Raw genomic sequence first — 18,267 nt, 5'->3', positions numbered from 1 at the left:
TGTAAAAAAATGAAATAATGGGTTTATGTTATATGAGGTGGCACTTTCATGCATGTACAGCTAAGGTATAAAAGATAAAGCCCAAATCTTCTGGGACATTTCTTCAGAACAAAGACAGTCTTTTTCCTGGACTACCTTCTTCACAAAGAAATCTCAGCACTTATAGGCCTGTATTAACTGTATTTAGGTCTTGAATATTTCAGTTTAGAAAAACAACTCTAGGTCTGACACAAGAACTTGCAAAGAAGTCGTAAAACCTTTATCTTTCTAATGCCTCTTTCTTTTCTTTATCCCCATAATGATTTTGTTCACTGCAGATTAGTGGGCATTTGCTAGAATTTTATGTAAATTAAATTATACAATATGCATAAAATGTCATGACTTCTTTCACACTGCGTAGTATTTTTAGTTTTGTCAGTGTGAGTGTTCACTGTATGCACTAACAGTTCATTGTCTTTTACTACCAAGTAGTATTGCATTGATAGTGACATCACTATTTATGTGTTAATACTCATGTTGATATATATTTGTTCTATTCTAAGTTTCAGGTCCTGAAATATAGTAAAACTATCGTGAATTTTTATGAACAGGTCTTTATATTGACATATGCTTTTATTTTTTGGTAAAATCCTGTAATGGAATATCTGGATTATTTAAATATGGTAACATTTTATGAAACAGAAAAGCAATTTTTCCAGAGAGTCTTATCATTTCATGTTCACAGTAAGAGTATAAGGGGGATACTTTGTTGAGGACAGTCTTCACAGTTTTAGACATTCTAATAGATGAGTCCAAAGATTTCATTTTAATTTTAATCTGCATTTGCCAAATGGCTAATGGTGTTGAGCATTTTTTATATGCTTGTTTGTGATCCATATGTCTTTTGCAAAACGCCTGTTCAAATATGTTATTCAAGGGCAGAAATTTTTAATTTTGATGATGGGTACTCTGTCATATTTGAATGGATCTTGCTTCAGCAAGTTAAGAAGCCTTTGCCTAACCTAGGACAGAAAATACTCATAATAGTTTCTTAGATTTTTACAGTGTTTTAAAATTATATCTCTTGAAAGTTATCCATTTGAGTTATTTGTTTTAAGAATAACATAACAGAGTATTTGAAGGGATATTCAATTGTTACAGCAAAATTATTTATTGAAAATATATTCTTTGTCCAATGGATTATTACTATGTTTGAAAAACTAAGTGAATCATGTGGGTATGATCTGTTTATGGACTCTCGATTCTGTTGTGTTGGTCTGCTTACACTTTTTAACATGTACACCACATTGAGCTAAATATTTCATATTTACAATGTTGCTGTATAAGTCTCTTAGTTTTGTAATCCTTTTTCAAAGGGATTTTGTCTACTCTGGAACCTTGACATTTTTGCATGGCCTTTCTATCCAGATTACAAATTTACAGATTTTTAAGGGTGTTTATAACCGGGAATTGTGTTGTATCTATAACAAAATCTGGGAGAACTGGACATAGCAAATGATCATGGTTTGTCTCATTGACCATTTATGTGTTTAATTTCTCTCAGAAATACCTTTAATTTTCATTATATAAGTATCCTGCATCTTTATTAGATTTGTCACTTAGGAGTTTATACTTTCTAATTATTCTAGGATACAGAAGACAAGTTTTTCTGTTTATTTTTATGTCATTCATCCTCATTAAAATCCCTCATAAGTTGAGAAAGTATAGATATTTAAATTGTCTATGGATAAAGTAATTTTAATTCTTGCTTTCCATTATGGTTATTTTATTTCTTTTAATTGGCATGGTGAGAGCCTCTATTTCAGTACAGAATATAGTTGGTGAAAGTATACATTAATACTTTATTTCCAATGTTAAGGTCAAAGAGCTAGCTGTTTCAACAAGAACATTAGCTACACGTTTTTCATAACTGTTCTTTATCACATTGAGTGCTCTTTCCGTTACTAGTTGTTGCAAAAAGTTTTATTAGACTAAATATTGAATGTTAAATGTCTTTTCTATGATTTAAGAGAGTTGCCTCTTTTTCTTTATTTTATTAATATTGTTTATTTTTTTCAAATTTTAAACTATTACATACCTTTGTTAGATCATGTCTTTACATTTTATTTATTATTTGATTCAATTTTCTAACATATTTTTGAGATGAGTTTTTCATCTGTGTGTCTATGAGATTCTGGTATGTAGTTTTCTCTTGTCATTTTATTAAATTAAACAGCATACTGCATTTTTTATTACTAGTTCTTTCAAATTACAATAATTTGTATCCTCTTTCTGATTTGCAAAATTGGGGTATTTGGAAGTGTCATTTAATTTTCAAATAGTGAGGAGTTATATGTGAGAATTATAATCATTTTGGAGTAACGACGGCTTTATAGATTCATCTGCGAAGCAATCTTCTTTTCTAAATTTCCTGGAAGAATCTGTGTAACATTAGTATCATTAAGTGTTGATAAATTTCTTTCAATAAAGCTGTTTTGATTTGGGACTTCTTTATGCATAGACATTTCAATTAAATTTTATATTATTTTAAAGGTCCAGTACCATTTAAATTATCTGTTTCTTCTTTAATGAACTTTGTTAGAATTTTCCTTTTAGCAATTTATACATTTAATTTTTAAGGTGGGGGCATACATTTATTCCTCATGTTCTCTCATATCACCCTCATACACACTCTTGCCTTGCTGTATTTATTAATCTGTGTCTTTTTTCCACTTTATTGTTCTTAGAGAAAAGGTTTATCAATTTTCATTTTGAAAAGAACAATTTTTATTTCTTTTAATTTTCTATAATTTTGTACTGCTACTGGTTTTACTCTTTTTCCTTCTTTTGATTTTTTTCTTCTCCTAGCTTCTGAAAATGTGATATAAATTTCAGATTTTATGTTCTTATGTAAAAGGGATAATTTTTCCCATTAATTTTTTGGTACATTTTAAGTATGCAATATGCTGACATTTATTATTGGGAGTTTGTACGTTTACATCATATATCTTGATTCTTATTTTTTCCCCATTCCCCTGCCCTCCCTTCAACCTCTCCACCCCTCACTATTTACAAAGACTGTGTTTCAGAACTTTCCTTTTCTCATATTTATTTCTTTTCCTTCTGTCCTTTCCCCTACCCTTTAAATTTCCCCTTCCCCTTTGGAACTTTTCTTCCTATTTCACATTATCTATTATACATTTTGATCCTTATTTACACTTTCAGTTTCTCACACCAGAGAAACTACTTTGTATTTACACATGTATCCTATTAATTTCACTTGAGTAAGGCCTGAGTGTGCATCAGTTTAGCTATAAATGTTTCTAGTTTCTCTTTTTTTATGGCCAACTAGTACTCCACTTAATAAACTCATATTTTCTTTATCTAGCCTCCAGTTGATGGGAATTGGGCTCTTTCCAGTTTTAGCTACTAAAAACCACCGTCTACATGGATGCATATATGTCATTGTGGTGTGATTCTTTTATTTTGGAAAGATACCCAACAGGGGAATAGCTGGGTCAAATGGGAACTCTGTTCTTAACTTTTTGAGATATTTTCATACTGATTGCTGCAGTGGTTGCACCAGTCTATACTCCCACCAACAGTGGGGAAGGATTCCTTTCTCCCCATAGCCCCACCAGCATATGTTATTGATTCATTTATAGATAGCAGCTGTTCTTTCTTGGGTAAAGTCGAATCTCAGCATTGTTTTCATCTACATCTATTGAATGACCAGTGATGTTGGACACTTTTTCATATGTTTACTTGCTACTTCTACTTCTTTGTCTGAGAAATGTCTGTTCATTTCAGACAGCCAATTTTGGATCAGGTCTTTATATTGAAAATTTGGTACAAATTTTGTCCCACATTGTGGGTTGTCTCTTCACTCTGTTGGTAGTTTCTCTTTCTGTGCAAAATCTTTTAAATAAGAAGACATCCCACAAGTCGAGTCAGTGTGCTAGTTCATTTTTACTTGAGGTTTTGTTCCTGAAATATTTTCCTACACCAATAGCTTCAAGAATTCTACCTAACCTCTCTTCCATCCAGTTTAGTGTTTCCAATTTAACATTTAGATCTCTAATCCATTTTGATTTTAATTTAGTGCATGTGAGAGATATAGGTCACATTTTAATCTTTGTTAAGTTGAAAACCAGTTTTTCCAGCACCATTTATTAAAGAGGCTATCTTTCCTCCAGTAAGGGTGTTTGGCCCCTTTGTCAAAGATGAGATGACTAAGTGTGTCAAGAATTGTTTCTGCATCTTCTAATCTGTTCCACTGATCCTCAGGTCTGCGTCTTTGCCAGTACCATGCTGTTTTTATCACAGTAGCTTTGTAGTACAGTTTCTAGTTGGGAATAGTGATACCCCCTACCTTGTCTTTGTTATCTAGAATTGCCTTTGCTGTTTTAGGTTTCTGCTTGTTCTAAATGAATTTTTGGACTGTTTTCTCAAGGTCTGTGAAGTATACTGTTGGGATTTTAATTGAGATTGCATTAAATCTATATAGCTCTTTTGGTAGTATGGTCATTTTCACGATGTTCATTCTTCCTACTCAGGAGCAAGGGATGCCTTTCCATTTTATGCTATCCTCTTCAATCTCTTTTTTCAAAGCGCTATAGATTTCAAAGAAGGTTTTTGATTTCTTTCATTGGTTTGATTCCTAGATATTTCCATGTTTTGGAAGCTATTGTGAAAGGAATTGTTTGCCCCACTTCTCTCTCAGTGAGTCTGTTGCTCATGTACAGGAAAGGTATTGATTTTTTTGTTGACTTTGTATCCGGCTACTTTACTGAATTTGGTTATTAAATCTGGAATACTTCTGGTGGAGTTCTTGGTGTCTTCTGTACAAAGTATCATGTTTTCTGCAAATAATGAGATTAGAAATGTACGGTCTTAATGGATTACAAATTATTGAGTGTAGGATTTCTTTACTTTGAAATTTGGAACAAGTGAAATGTGTATTTTTTTCAAGTAAAGGTCTTATCGCTTCTCGGCCTTTTGGCTAAGATCAAGTGTAGAAATGTAAGGTCTTAATGGATTACAAATCATTGAGTGTAGGATTTCTTTACTTTGAAATTTGGAACAAGTGAAATGTGTATTTTTTTCAAGTAAATAAAAGAATATCTTCCTTAAAATCATGTATTTAAGACTCATAGTGTATCCTTTATAACAAACAACAAGTTTTAATAATATATTTGTACAAGCAAAATAAATAGTATGAATACAATTATTTATGGTTTCATTATGATCAAATGAAACAGATGGGAAGATAGAAAATTCAAGAAGACACATTTTACTAAAATTTGCTCCATGGATTGGTTGATAGATATTTTTGAAGTGTAAAATCATCAATTAAGTGGTCTGCTTATATTTGTAAAACATATTTATTAATACAGTCATTTTGATGCATATAAATCTTTAGACATACACTCTTGGTGAGAGAGTGAATTTTTATACAAACTTTAGAGGGCAGTTTTGCTTAAAGTATCAAAATTATAAGACATATCATTTGTCTCACTATCTCTACCTTTTAAAAGAATATTTTTGCAAAAATATATGTGTTGTAATCACCCTTATGGACTGTGATACTAGCATTCTCTAATAGGTCTGTATGTAAAAAAATGAAAGTTCTAAACTAAAACAATTTTAGACTCATAAAAATTCACTCTATTTAAGTACTTTATAATGCCTATGGGCAGAGATTTATTTTTAAGTTAGGATGATATCTGTGAGACTAAACCCTATGCAGCCTTGAAATAGATATTGGAACTAGAGAGAGAGAATGAGGACCAAACTTCCATGTTTTATTTTAAATACTTTTGTATATGTGACATTTTAATAAATGTTTTCATAGTTATTAATTCTTAATGAATAATGAAAAAAAGACAAAAATTCATTTACTGTCTATATATTTATTGTACAAAATAAAATCTGGATAGGATATATGATTCTGGAATATAACTTAAACTTTCAAGTAAGTTTTGACTCAATTATACCTTTTATATGTATGGTCATATTTCTGAAACATAGAGAAGAGCATTCAATATTGAAACATTATTTCTTGATTGGAATGTCTACCATTCCCATGACAGGAAAATTATGTAATTTACAATTCCATTAAAATCATAGCTAATTTTATTTCACCAAATATGAAAATTTTCTTGGATTGTTAATTTTTATTTTATCCCACCAAATGAAATCAGATATCTACTGGAAGAATTAATTTGTTAGACTCAGAGTATATTTTGACAAATTGACATATAGTGGAATGTCATGATTAACATTTATGGCTATTTTTAACTACTCAGTGAACAATGGCCTACACTGAAATTTGCATTTTAATTATGGAATCCTATCCTCTGAGGCATGAGTGAATTTTAATCGGTTTGAACAACAGGCAGCCTTTGAATGATGAAAATGAATTTACTAGATATCTACTTACTTTATTGACTGAAACTGTAGCTTTTAAAAATGAAATTTATTTGGATTTCAGCACTTCTTAAATACTGTTTTGTTTCATGAACAAAACATGAATGCATCATGCATACAAAACATATGTGAAATATAGTATAATTTAGTTATTATTTAATAAACTCATTTAAGTCTTCTGACCATGTCTTTTCATTTTATTTTTACTTTTATTAGTACAGGTTTGTTTATAGGGAAACATGATTACATTCACTGTAGGGAGTTGGTACATTCATATAACATAGTTCAATAGTTCCCTTCCATCCTTTTTTATTTTTTTCAGCATCAGATTCATTTATTTATCTTATAAACCTTATAAATTAATTATCATATATTCAGATTGAAAATGAGACTAAAAGGTTAAAGATCCTTTAAAAAGGCGAATGTACTAAATAAAGGTAAACTTTTAGGTACATTGTCAGCACTGGAGTACAATAAACGTTTTCTCTCTCTTTCTTCTTTTCTTTTATTTCATATAGTTATATTTTTCATATAAGAGAAACCATACAATATTTAAGTTTGTGTGTCTGAATTATTTCATTTAACATTATGTTCTTAAGGTAAAACCATTTTCCCACAAATGACTCAAGTCTATCCTCCTTCGAGGCAGAGTAGTACTTCATTGTGTATAAATATCACATTTTATTTATCCATTTATCTTTTGACGAACAACATCTATTTCCAAGATTTAGTTATTATGAACTACGCTGCTATAATCCTGTGTACACAAATATCACTGTGGTATGATTTTGTCTAAACTTTTGGAAAGATACCTAGAAGGGAAATAGCTGGTCCAATGGAATTTCTATTTTTAGCTTGTTGAGGAATCTCAGTATTGATTTTTATAATGTTTTCATCAGTTTACATCTCCACCAACAATGGAGCAGTGTTCCTTTGTCCACACAGCCTAGGAAGCATTTATTGGTTTGATTTCTTGATGGTAGCCATTCTTTTATGCAGTTAATTGGAATCTCGGTTTATTATAATTTGCATTTCTCAAATGGCCAGTGAGATTGAATACTTTTTCACATATTTACTGGTCACATCTTTAACCCTCTAAGAAGTGCCTGTTATTTCTACATCCCAGTTTTAATTGTGATCATGTCTTTCAGAAGTACCCAAGAAGAGTTTTTCTGTAGGAAATATGATATGGTGTATTTAGATGCTAATGAATATTCTATATTCAATATATTCTATATTGACTTATTAGATAGAAAGTATTCTAGCAATAGAATGGAACTGTCGGTAGAGGAAAACTGGAATTATTTACCTATCAACTTACTTTTATGTTCATTTCAAATTAAGCACCTTAGGCTTTAAATATGGAGAAAGCTGTCTACTGAATATTTTATTATTTTTTAATTAAGCTTATTGGTACATTTTAGGTATGTTACATTCATTATTGGGATCTTGTACCTTTAAATGACAGGTCTTGCTTCTCAGCTTTTCCCTTTGTCCCTGCCTTCCCTTCACCCTGTCCTCCCCTCCCCATTAACACTTTATTTCCATTTTTTCATTTTCTCATATTTTTTTTCTTTTTCCTTACTACGTTTCCCCTACACTTCCCACTTTCCCTACAGCTTTAACCCTTTTCTTCCTATTTCACATTGTCAATTATCACATTAGGATCTTATGTTCTGTTATAGTCTTTCACAGCAGAGAAACTATTTGGTATTTACATGTGTGACTTATTTATTTCACTTAGGAGTATATCTTCAATATGTATCCATTTTCCTATGAATGAATCTATTTTATCATTCTTTATGGCTGAGTAGTATTCCATTTTATAGAAAAACCACATCTTCTTTATCCAGTTTCCAACTGATGGGCAAATGGGCTGTTTCCAAGTTTTAAATATTGCAAACTGTGCCGCTATAAACATAGGTGCACATATGTCACTGTGATATGATTCTTTTAATTCTTTTGGAAAGATAAATATTTAAGTTTGTGTGTCTGAATTATTTCATTTAACATTATGTTCTTAAGGTAAAACCATTTTCCCACAAATGACTCAAGTCTATCCTCCTTCGAGGCAGAGTAGTACTTCATTGTGTATAAATATCACATTTTATTTATCCATTTATCTTTTGACGAACAACATCTATTTCCAAGATTTAGTTATTATGAACTACGCTGCTATAATCCTGTGTACACAAATATCACTGTGGTATGATTTTGTCTAAACTTTTGGAAAGATACCTAGAAGGGAAATAGCTGGTCCAATGGAATTTCTATTTTTAGCTTGTTGAGGAATCTCAGTATTGATTTTTATAATGTTTTCATCAGTTTACATCTCCACCAACAATGGAGCAGTGTTCCTTTGTCCACACAGCCTAGGAAGCATTTATTGGTTTGATTTCTTGATGGTAGCCATTCTTTTATGCAGTTAATTGGAATCTCGGTTTATTATAATTTGCATTTCTCAAATGGCCAGTGAGATTGAATACTTTTTCACATATTTACTGGTCACATCTTTAACCCTCTAAGAAGTGCCTGTTATTTCTACATCCCAGTTTTAATTGTGATCATGTCTTTCAGAAGTACCCAAGAAGAGTTTTTCTGTAGGAAATATGATATGGTGTATTTAGATGCTAATGAATATTCTATATTCAATATATTCTATATTGACTTATTAGATAGAAAGTATTCTAGCAATAGAATGGAACTGTCGGTAGAGGAAAACTGGAATTATTTACCTATCAACTTACTTTTATGTTCATTTCAAATTAAGCACCTTAGGCTTTAAATATGGAGAAAGCTGTCTACTGAATATTTTATTATTTTTTAATTAAGCTTATTGGTACATTTTAGGTATGTTACATTCATTATTGGGATCTTGTACCTTTAAATGACAGGTCTTGCTTCTCAGCTTTTCCCTTTGTCCCTGCCTTCCCTTCACCCTGTCCTCCCCTCCCCATTAACACTTTATTTCCATTTTTTCATTTTCTCATATTTTTTTTCTTTTTCCTTACTACGTTTCCCCTACACTTCCCACTTTCCCTACAGCTTTAACCCTTTTCTTCCTATTTCACATTGTCAATTATCACATTAGGATCTTATGTTCTGTTATAGTCTTTCACAGCAGAGAAACTATTTGGTATTTACATGTGTGACTTATTTATTTCACTTAGGAGTATATCCTCAATATGTATCCATTTTCCTATGAATGAATCTAATTTATCATTCTTTATGGCTGAGTAGTATTCCATTTTATAGAAAAACCACATCTTCTTTATCCAGTTTCCAACTGATGGGCAAATGGGCTGTTTCCAAGTTTTAAATATTGCAAACTGTGCCGCTATAAACATAGGTGCACATATGTCACTGTGATATGATTCTTTTAATTCTTTTGGAAAGATACCCAACAGATTTTATAGAAGTTTGGACAAAGAAGAAACCTAGCTAAGGCTATACTGTAAATATCACGATTTTACTGGTGTTTTATAGTTTACATTTTAGAGATATAGTCATATGAAATCATTTTTGCAAACCTTTCCAATAGCATTTGATCACTCAGAATAATATCCAAAATCATTACAAGACAGCCTCAGTAAGAAAGCCCCATCAGGAGATGGAAGTCACTTTTAATAATTCATTAATTTGATTTTTTATTAAAGCATAATATTTGATTTTTGTGTATGATTCTCTCACTCTAGAAAATCTGTCACCTTAAACTTTAATCATTTGTTTATGGCAAGTATATTCTCAATGCTCTCCTAATTATTTTGAGACTGCAAATACACTATTGTTAATTATATTCACCCTGCTGAGTTATGGAATGCTAGAACTTGTTCCTTCTGCCTGTGAAATTATCCCCTAGACCACTTGCTATTCCTATCATTCAGCACCTCAGATAGACACTATTTTACTCTCAAATTATGAGATTCAAGTCATTAGATTCCAAATATGGCTGAGGTCATGAACCTTTTTTTGTGCTTGACTTGTTTCACTTAAAACATAGTTTTCCAGATACTTCCATGCTGTTTCCAGTGAAAGGATTTCGCACTTTGTATGAAATCTCAATACTCCGTTGTGAAGATCCACTGCACATTTCTTATCCAGGTGTCCACTGAAATACATTTATATGAAAAAGAGAGAGGGAAAAAGAAAGAGAGAGGATGTAATGGAAAGAAGTGGCTAGACTCAAGAGCTACCAAGTCTTGGTTAGAAGAGAAATGAAGGAAGCAGTGCCTCAGTCAAAGGTATCTAGAGAAGTACAACCAACAGTGTGTCTGTCTGTCTATCTATATCTATCATCTATCACAGGAAATTTTCACAAATTGACAATTCTAAGTGCTGATATGGGAAATCTGTAGCAAAGTTAGCAGGCAGGAATCAGAGGCAGGAATATACTGAGTGTTGAGAGAGAATCTCTTCTTCAGAGAAATCTTCAGAGAAATTTCCTCTGAAGGCTTTCAACTGATTCAGTGAGGCTCATCCACATTACATTAAGTGAACTTACTGCAAATGTCAATCATATCTACAAAGTTACTTTACATCAACATCTAGGTTAGGGTCTGAGGATATAACTGGGCAATATGGACTAGCTCGGTTAACACAAACAATTCACCACCATGTGTCAGTAAAATTTAGGAGAAGTCAGTCCTGTGCTGATGTTGGTGTCTCTGAACTCAGGAAAAGGACCTTGAGAGATGGAGTTATAAACCACTGAACTAAGACAAGCTCTTTTGAGGAAGGTGTGCAATGAGTTATGTACTGATAGATTTGTAAAAACTGAAGATGACTCAGCTGTTGCTACCGGAAAGCACTGCTATTGCCAAGGTGAAGAAGCCTCTCTAAGGTGATGGTCACAGGAAGTAAAGTAAAACAAAACAAAACAAAACAAAACAAAAACAAAAACAGAAAGACCTTTCTTCACCTGTACAGCATTCCTTTGAAGCCTCCTTCCACTGCCAAAAGCAGAACCAGCCCATTAGCCAGGTGTCATGATGCAGTAGACCTGTGATTCATTTGCAGAATATCAAATGATCGTTTCTGTGGACCTTACTATTTGAATAAGTAGGACTGACACAGGATTGTGGTGAATTTGCTCCATAAAGTTCATGTTTAGAAGTGTTAGTCCTTGCATTCTTGGCTGGCTGCAGGCAGAGTCAGCATTGTGGGAGAGTCTGGTAGAGGAAATCTGCTCAGGCCATGGTAGAAAGGAAACAGAAATGGGGAAAGGAGGAGCCTAGAAGGAAGATAATCCTTTCTGGTGACCTGCCTAGCAGGTCCTACCTCCTGCAATTCAGTTATACTGCACCCATAATCCAATTGTCTTCCAAAAGCCCTACCAATAAACACATGAGGGTTTAGGGGGACATCCAGATGCAAAAAATAATATACTGCCCCAGCCCTCAAAAGGCTTATGTGCATCTCTTTATGCAAAATACATTTAGTTCATTTCTAAGAGTTACCGAAGATTTAACTCTTTCAGTATTATTGAAAAGTCAAGTGCAAAGTCTCCTCCGAAACCAAAGGCAAACTCTTATTTGAGATCTCCTGTAAAAAATATGATCATAATATAGCCACAGGATAAATATCCCCACTTATAAAAGAGGGATGGGGTTACAGAAAAAAATGGGACCAAAACAAGACTGAAACCCAGCAGGGCAAGCATTACATACTATAGCTCAATATCCAGTACCTAGGGAAAGCTGTGATGAGATGTGAACTCACAGGCTTGTGGTGCTGATGCTTGTGGTACTCATGGCTTCTCTCTTTGACTGGCTTTGTTCATTCCTGTGGCTCTCCACAGACTTTCCTCATTCCTAACTTGTAGGATTCTTCCTTGCAATTTTGGCTTCACTCTCACAGATTTACCCACTGCCCTTTTAGGGGCACATGGCCTGGCTTCTGAGGCCTTTTGGAATCTGGGTGGAAACCTTCCTGACACCAGCATCCCCTGGAAGACACCAGTGTCTGCTGCTAGATCCAGCAGTAGAAAGGCCTTTTTGAACCATAGCTGTAGAAACCTCTGAGTGCCTGGAAGGCTGATCTTTGTGAACTTAATTTCATAGAATGAATATTTTTAGGCCACCATTCTGTAGCATGGTGCCCTGGGCTTTTTCTCAAAGTCTTTTATGGTTGCAATTTTGAGCCTGCAGAAGGTGGGTCCTTGGTGATAATGCCTCAAGGAATCTTGTCCTTAAGGAATTTTTTTCTATTGCTCTGTTGTAAAATACTTGGCTTCTTTTAATGCTCAGCTTGTCAGCCACCATACTCTGTTCTGCTCCAACTTTATAGCCCCTTACCAAAGTGTCTTTTCAGGTGAAAGTCAGTCACTCAGCTCTTCATTTGCTCTCAATATTCAATGTAGAACTGGCCTGTGGCAGCTGCCAGAGATCAAATCTATGCTACATTCCTGTAAAAACTCTAAGTCAGACCAACAGAAACCAGTTCTTGGGAAAGTCCATAGTCAAACCAGAATGTTACAATAAAAGTTCTATCTTTATTATGTTTTTTTTTTTTTACTTCAAGGAAGGCACTGAAAATTTGGCAACCTTCTCCTCCCTGAAACATACTATACTGGGCAGGGGCTGAAGGAAGGTGAGCAAACATACCAAAAAATTGCCTCCTGTTCTAAGTGCAACTACATCTTTTTCTTCACTTGGCATTTGCTTGATTGCTGCAGATCCTGGCTATGTTTTATGAGTCTCACTAAGCTACTTTGTTCAGTGTGTTGTTAATTCCTAATACTTTTTATAAGGGAAGAAGTGTATAGGGCTTCCTAGTCAGCTGTCTTGCTTACCTTTCCTCTTTGTTTTCCTTCTTTTATATGTCATAAATTTTCAGTTGATTGTTACTGGAATTGGGATTTAGAAGTTTTAGTGTTTACCATAAAATACAATTTCATAAAAAATAATTAATTCCTTTATGCTCAAATTTTAAGAAAAAATTTAGTCTACATTATACCCTTGAAGTTCTGTAAAATAATACACAAGTTTACAGACAGTAAATTAATTATTTAAAAAGCACTAAATTGTAGGTAGATAAAGCTTTAAGTGAGAAGACATAATTTTCCAAGATAAACATAAATTTTAATAAAATAGTTTCTTACAATGTTTCTGAGCTTTATATTTCAACAATCCTGAATTAAGCTTCTTGTTGATTCAGTAAAAAGACAACTACAATTTTAAATAAATTTAGTTATACAGTATATAAATTTAGTTATACAGTAAGATATTTAAGTAAGATAATTTAAGTAAGATAATTTGTTCATCCACTGTTTTTATACATAAAAGTGCTTTTGTACTCTTAAATTTATGGCATATGGTCTAACTGGAACTTTAACAAACTTGAATTACAGGTATTTTGGTTTTTTGTTTTCTTTTATTTTATTTTTTTCAGCTTTAATTGAGTTTATTGGTACATTTTAGGGATCCAGTACAGTTACATTCATTGTTGGGATCTTGTACCTCTACATGACAGGTCTTGGTTCTCATTTTTTCCTCTTGTCCCTTCCCTCCCTTTGTCTTAAAATAATTGTTGAATATAATTGAATTATATAAAATATTGGAATATCTTATGAGTCTGTATTGTAGACTAGAAAGAAACATATTCAGTTCAATAATTGAGAAGTATAATGTGCAGATTACTAGTCCTTGCTTGTGCCTTTTCTATTCTACGTGAAAATTTTCAGAATTTTCACAAACCACCATTCTTTATAACATATTTAACATAAATGCATATTATGACTTTTCAAAAGATTTTTTCCTTATAAGATGAAATATTCTAAATGCTTTTAATTTTACTGATTTTTTAAAAACTGTAATCACTATGAAAACTTGGGAAATACATCCAAAGAGAAAGAAACATGGACCTCAAAATGACAGTGCAGAGCAAATTATTTTTTGGAAATCTTCAGCATGCACTCTTTGTGTGTTAATTGTTAGGTGAATTTACTTGAGATCCTCCTGTTCTTATTACAGCTTTAAAGTTATACTGTTTTTTATTGTGAGATTTTTTCCTTTGTTCTTTTGAAATCTGACTTGAAAAGGTTGTGGCAACTTGTATAGAAACAATCATTTATTAATGTAAATTTTTTATATTCTTATCACTCACAAATACCAATTCCATTGAATGTTTGACAATTTTCCTATAAATATTCTAAGAAGTATTGTTCCATGACGTTTACAGCTATAGTAATGTAGAGTTCCATATATACCGAACAACCCTAACATGTTGTGAAAACGCCTCTATATAGTCATGTTAGAGCAGCCACTAAAGCAATTTTAATTCCAGCATATCACAACAGACTTGTAGTATTTATTCTCCTTTTGTGAAACAATTTAGTTTTTGACCACTGGCAGAAAACAGAAGCTCTTCTGTTGACCAGTCATAGCAAGTATGCTTTATAACTTTATCTGGCATCTGTAAAGGACTGTTTTATCTTCCTACATATCTAGTACTTCTGGTCATTTTCTGAGCATCTCTGGACATACATCAACTGTGTTCAACTTTAGAATGAACAAAATAGCCCCAGAGGTCATTTTAACTCAGAGGAAGCAGAGATGAAATGTGATACTTGAAATCTTTAAAGAGAATAAAGTCAAGACCAGTTTAGAAAGTTGTCATGGTATGCAGTGCTGCTATTAGAAAACACGCTGGCTTTCTGACAGTGGTCTGTGCTAGTATTGATACCCCTTTTTGCTTTATAGGAATCAAGTCTTGAGCAAAACTGTAACTTAACCTCCATTCCTTAACATCACTATCATTTTAGCTGACACTATTGATTTATGCATTATTCTTTTATAAAACTAACTTTATTTGTAAGTTAGTTCTTTCTATTCCAGAAATGTTATTGTTTAAAGGTTTCCTTAAAATGACTCCAATTCCTATTCCTGGAAGCACCCATTCGATGGAACTATGATGTCTGCTGGAGAACTCGATGTTTACTCTCTTTTACATGGACACTTTCATAGAATCAAAGAAAAGTTTCTCTTTCTATATATTATCTTCTGCGACCTAATATACTGAATTTCTTTGTGATTCACTTTCTTAAATCTTCAACATTTCTGATGGTCTTCACGAAACATAATTTTTCAATTTCTTTTCTAAATGTGGTTCCAGAATAATTGTAACCATGGGCATTTTCAAAGCTCATTAGCTGTGTTATCTCATTATTTCCACATCACATTTAAGAGCTAAGTTCTATGACCCCACATTACACATGGGGATACAAGAAGACAATATCATAAAGGGCTGCACAGGTAGCTACTGATAGGTTAGGTGTTGAACACCAGCACCATGCTGACTAAATTACTCTGCTTTCATAAATACAGATGTAGCATACAAAAGTAGATCACAAAGGGGGGATAATTTCATTTTTTGTATCATGTCGAATAAATTGTTTAAAATATTAATATTTCTTATAATCATATACAAATGGTTTAGTAGATGTTAAATGGCTTGATTTTGTCATCCTCCCTTTGTCTCTGTATTGTCATACATGATATATGCATCTAAATTTTTTCCGATATAAGAACAAAAGGATAAAAAATAAGGAAAAGCACATGTCATCTGCTTATATTGATCTCTTAGGCAGCTTTTAAACAATTTTTGCCACCATATATTATTGCACTTCTCCTTTCAAAGTTAACATTCTAAAGGTCTGTGAACTTTAATATTCAATATGCTTTTAATAATCAATATGTTTAAACTCCATCAACTTGATTCAGTCAAACCAAGAGCATTTGAGTCCTGCTTTTCTGCTTCATTGCTTTGTTCTCAACTTGGTGCCACTACAAAACTTTGATAGAAATGTTTTCTACTTTCACCCAAATTAGTCATATAATTGTCAGAAATGGCTTGATTTTTACATATTTACATATATCTAAATATGATGCCATAGTTCATTTTCTCATTGCTGAGGCAAAATATCCAACATCCAAAGAGGAAATGTTTATTTGTCTCATGGTTTATAGAGGTTTCAGTCCATAGTGTTATATTTACAGTATATTATAGTTTGTTAATCACAGAATTATGTCTAAAATCTTTCTGGTTTAATAAAATGTCTTATTACACAAAAAATATCAATGATCGGCCGGACGTGGAGGTGCATGCCTGTAATCCCGGTACTCGGGAGGCTGAGGCAGGAGGATCACTGTGAGTTCGAGACCAGCCTGGGCAACATAGTGAGTTCCAGGTCAGTCTCAACTACAGAGTGAGACCTTGTCTCAAAAAACAAACAAACAAACAAACAAACAAACAAAACCCCAATGAACCAATGATCATCTGAGCCTTCAGTGAATTGCAAATGTCTTGTCCCAATCTGTTGATCAGGGTGGTGTTTGATGAAAATTGTGGAGCTTATGGAAGTTTCTTAAAAGAAGACAACAATAGAGTTTGCTACATCTATTGACTCATTCATTTTGGAGAGATATCTTCAAAGCATATGATGGTGTTTGATAGCATTTTATGCAGAACTTTCCAAACTGGAGCAAACCCTCTCAAATCCTGATGCTGTTGCAGCAACTAATTTGAAATAATAATCTAAACCCATTGTCATTTCAACAATATTCACAGCATCTTCATTTCAGTGAACTAATTTCTGCGCTCATCTATAAGAAGTAACTGCACATCCACTGAAGTTCTATCGCGATGCTGCAGTTATGCAGTTACAGCTTCAGGCTCCACTTCTACATGAAGTTTGCTTGCTATTGTTGCTACATGTGCTATAGTTCTACCACAGAAGTCTGGAACCCCTCCAAGCTACCCATGAGGGTGCAATCAACTTCTTCCAAACTCCAGTTAATGTGGATATTTTGGCCTCCTTCTATGAATAATGACATAAGAATGGTGAATCCTTACCAGAAAATCTTCTTTCTTTTTGCCTCCAGTTTTAATGTTTTATTCATACAAGTTTATAGTACATAATAGTTGTGTTCCTTGTGAGGAGTTGGCATGTGTACATAACACATCTTATTTCCCCTTTCATCCCCTTTCCCTCACCCCCTTTTACCCTGCCTCCAACCAAAATATCAATAGAATTCTCCATTGAGGTAGAGAAAAAGATATTAACATTCATATGGGACCAAGGGAGACTCAAGAGTTCATAAAGCAATCCTGAGTAACAAGAGCAAAGCACAAGGCATCACAATCTCGGTTTCCAAATTGTATAACAAAGTTACAGTGGTCAAATCCAAAAAGTTTTCAATTGACTTTGTCCAGATCCCTCAGAAGTGTTCTTATCTATGAGAGCTATAGTCTTAAGAACTGTATTTTTAAATAATAAGACTTGAAAGAAAAAATTACTTTACTCATAGGCTGCAGAGTGAATGTTTGTCAATGGGCAAAAAAAATCTACATTAATCTTATCAATAGTGCATCTTCATCAGAACTTTTAGTTGACTAGATATTTTGTCAATGAACAGTAACACTGTAAACAGAATCTTGTGTTCTTGGCAATATGTCTCAATACTGGGTTTAAAATATTCAACAAACTTAACCTGGATGTGGTAGTGTATGCCTGTCATCCTAGGGAGGCTGAGACTAGAAGATCTCAAGTTCAAAGCCAGCCCAGGTGAAAAAGTGAGTTTGAGTCCAACTCGGACTGCTAGTGACAAGTCTGAAAAGAATAAAAAAACATTAAAACATGTTATATCCGATGTGTAGTAATTCGGGTTTTGCTGTTCTATTCAGAGAACAAGCAAGCATAGATTCGGTATAATTCTTAAAAGCAATAATATTTTTTGGAATAAGAAACGAGCATTTAGGGCCGGGGATTTGGCTCAGTGGTTCCATTGCCTGCCTTGCAAGCACAAGGGCCTGAGTTTCATCCCTGGTACCACCAAAAAAAAAAAAAAAAAAAAAAAAAAA

The 18,267-nt window shown here is 33.1% G+C and overlaps 1 protein-coding gene, 1 long non-coding RNA gene and 1 pseudogene across 2 annotated transcripts in view; 2 read left to right on the top strand and 1 right to left on the bottom strand.

Annotated features, from left to right (window-relative positions):
• Sntg1 (syntrophin gamma 1) overlaps positions 1-18,267 on the top strand; it is a 783,297-nt gene that overhangs the window by 640,547 nt on the left and 124,483 nt on the right. The gene's annotated exons all lie outside the window — the stretch shown is intronic.
• Positions 1-18,267, bottom strand: part of LOC104861287 — a 74,733-nt gene that overhangs the window by 39,255 nt on the left and 17,211 nt on the right. The window lies entirely within an intron of this gene.
• Positions 4,962-5,108, top strand: LOC117285093 (annotated as a pseudogene).

This window comes from Fukomys damarensis, unplaced genomic scaffold (assembly GCF_012274545.1).
Source record: "Fukomys damarensis isolate Sample0158 unplaced genomic scaffold, DMR_v1.0_HiC HiC_scaffold_5, whole genome shotgun sequence".
NCBI lineage: Eukaryota > Metazoa > Chordata > Mammalia > Rodentia > Bathyergidae > Fukomys > Fukomys damarensis.
This window is presented reverse-complemented; position numbering and strand designations above follow the sequence as displayed.